Here is a 3,396-nt window from a genome sequence, read left to right as displayed (position 1 = left end):
ATTAAGGAAGTGACAAGCAGTGCATCTGTGCCAAATATGAATTAAGCTGTTTGAACATAAAACAGCCATTCAGGGTTTTTAAGGGGGTTAAATGACTAATCTTATACTTCCTTAGGATTTGTCATACTGTAGTTCGCCTTCTTTTGGGTTTGTACGTCCCAGACGGTTTCAAATAAACCTGGAGTTCAGTCGGGAAATAATACAGTACCTTAATTGTTTATTCTCTCCACATTAAAAACTTACAGCGTCCCTTTGTCCTTTGTGGATAACATCACAGTAGGTTTATGACGTGAGCTAACATGCTAGGGTTTTGTTATAAAAATAAATGGCATGAAGCGCAAAAAATACAAAGAAAATCAGAGGGCATCACAAATTTAATTCAGAAGAGGTTTATATTTTACCCAACAATGGGGGAACTTGGAAATAAACTAGTTCTGGGCATAGATAAATTTTTGCATAACATATGAGTTTGTGTTGTGTGTAATTATTATGTATATATAAATACATACACATTCATGTATGTATTTAAGAAACATTTAAATGTCTATATATTTATTTATATTTTTATATATTATATATAAATAAAAATGATATATAAATATAACATTTCTTAATGTATTTACATAATATTTACACACAGCACAAACTCTTATTATGTAAAAATTACTTTTGTTTTGTATGAGATTTATCGAGATTAATCTATGCCAGCCCTAAAAAAACTTATTTTTTTCCGAGTGTAATAATTTTTCAAATTATTATTACTGTGTTATGATTTGAAACATCTTAAGTAAAACTATCTCTGTAGATTTAAATTGTACTGTAAACCACTCAAAGGTGACCAGCATGGAAAGTGATATACCACCCTTAAGCATTATTGATCCTGTAAATGTTTCCTACCTCCATATCAAAGCAAAACTATAATCTTACTGATATTACATTTTGAGATGACATTGCAGTGAATTTTATTATAACTGAATATCATAACATTAATGCATTTTTAGTTTTTATTACACATTGATTTATTTACATTGTGTTAACGTATAGAACATTTGGGAAACGCACTAAAGTCTTTGTAAAGCTAAGTCTATTTATCCAATGCATTAATGAATACCCAGAGTAAATAGAGGAGATGCTATCTGCTCCATTCAGTTGAAACTAGAATTATCTAGAATTAATCATCTGTAAGAATGTCATTATCTTTATATTACATTTAGGCATTTAGCAAATGCTCTCATTCAAAGTGACTTTCAAGACTGAGGAACTGTGAACCTTAATCTAAAGTGACCTACAGTTCCTTATGAGCTACTGGATATCTTTTATTAGTATGTTTGTTCCCTGGGCTCAAACCGACAACCTTTTGCGCTATTAATCGGACATTCCACTTTTTTTTGAAAATATGCTTATTTTCCACACTTTCAACATTTGATTCTTACCGTTTTGTAATCCATTCAGCTGATGTCCGGGTCTGGCGCTACCACTTTTAGCATAGCTTAGCATAATCCATTAAATCTGATTAGACCATTAGCATCACGCTAAAAAAAACCCAAAGAGTTTTGATATTTTTTCTATATAAAACTTGACTCTTTAAGTTATATATATATTTTTTTGGCCATTTTGCCTTTTGTTTTGACAGTGATTGAGGAGAGGAGAGGAAAGTATAGGGATAAGATAGGGGTATGGGATCGGAAAATGACCACGAGCCGGAATCGAACTTGGGTCGCCGAAAGTGTGAAAGCACCACATGTCGGAGCGCTGCCCACTACACCATCGGCTCAGACAAAACTTGACTCTTTAAATAGGAAAAAAAACAAAACTCTTTGGTTATTTTTAGCGTGATGCTAATGGTCTAATCAGATTCAATGGATTATGCTAAGCCATGCTAAAAGTGGTAGCGCCAGACCCAGAGATCAGCTGAATGGATTCCAAAATGGTGAAAATCAAATGTTTAACTCTAGGGGAATTGAAAAATTTGAATATATATATATATATTTTAAAGTGGAGTGTCCCTTTAATGCAATGCTCACTGAGCAAGAGGAAACGATCTCTAAATTGTTGCTACTAATCAGTTATGACATAAAATAGAGAGTATGGAGACTTCTGCTTGCTCTGTATGAATTACACTGTTGCTGGCAGACAGTAATTTACTAGATTTAAATGGAGGCTACATACTGGCAACAGTTTGTAAATAAACATTAAACATTAACAAGTCTTTATCTTTACAGAATAAACCTAAAATAACATCCTCATGCACAGCATTCTGTGAACCAAAATCTTAAGAAAAAAAGAATGCTTTGCATGAGGAATTATTTTATAGTTTTATTCTGTAAATATAAAAACTTGTTAATGTTTAATGTTCATTGTTGCCAGTAAATAACATAAATTTAAATCTACAGTAAGTGACTGGCAAACAGCTTAATAACAACATTTTTATCTATTACATGACCTTTATTCATTTATAAAATCCAATACTATTCATAAGGAACTGTATGTGATGGGAACAATCTGTATTTTGGCATGAGGTTCACTGTCATAATGTTAGCAAAGTAGTTCAGGAACATCTCAAAAAAATTTGACTTTCTGATAACAGAGTCCTATAAACACAGATTCATGTGGGTTATAAATGTCCAACAGTGCTCATGAACTTCTCCTTAGCTGCGGTGGGGAAGCAGGATGTATTCACACAAATGATCTTTGGAAAGCAATGGTAATATTTCACATTCAGAGGTCTGTGTCGTGATCTGATCTTGCTGTAATAAAGTCAGCTTTAATATTAAGAGCTTAGATCATATCAGCGTTAACTGCGTTACTTAAACAAAGGGCAAAAAGAACTTAATGTATAAACTATTCATTCCTATTATCACACTTTTAACTGAATAATTCCTGTAATGCCATCATCCTACATAATGTAAAGAACAATCTGTCAAAATGAAACCTTGATTTCTTTAATATTGATTCAAACTTTGTTTCTTCAAATCTCAGAATTAGATTATGAGACGTTAGCCTGGATTTCACAGACAAACATTGCAGAAACAACTGGACAATTCATTTGCATGCCTCAAATGGCGTGTGGTATTTTAAAACACCTTTCTGATTTACCACAAAACTTTATGACTCTAGGTCAGATGAATTGATTTGACTAAATTTCAGGATATTTGTGGTCATTTGGAGCTTTCCATAAATGCACATTTACATAACATCTGAAAATGTAAAAGGATATTGAATAATCTCTCTGCTCCTTCATCACGTGCACGAACCCACCTGTTAGCCACAAGAAATTGTCCTTCAAAATGCTTCAGGATGAGTCCCACACAAATACGTCCACACCTGTGAGAAACATGAGGGAGGGGCCACACGCTAACTCAAAAGAGAATCTATATTTTGTTAGAGGAGGGACGA

The sequence above is a fragment of the Paramisgurnus dabryanus genome, chromosome 19, assembly GCF_030506205.2.
Source record: "Paramisgurnus dabryanus chromosome 19, PD_genome_1.1, whole genome shotgun sequence".
Taxonomy (NCBI): Eukaryota; Metazoa; Chordata; class Actinopteri; order Cypriniformes; family Cobitidae; genus Paramisgurnus; species Paramisgurnus dabryanus.
The sequence above is the reverse complement of the archived record's forward strand: the minus strand, read 5'-3'. Positions refer to the sequence as shown.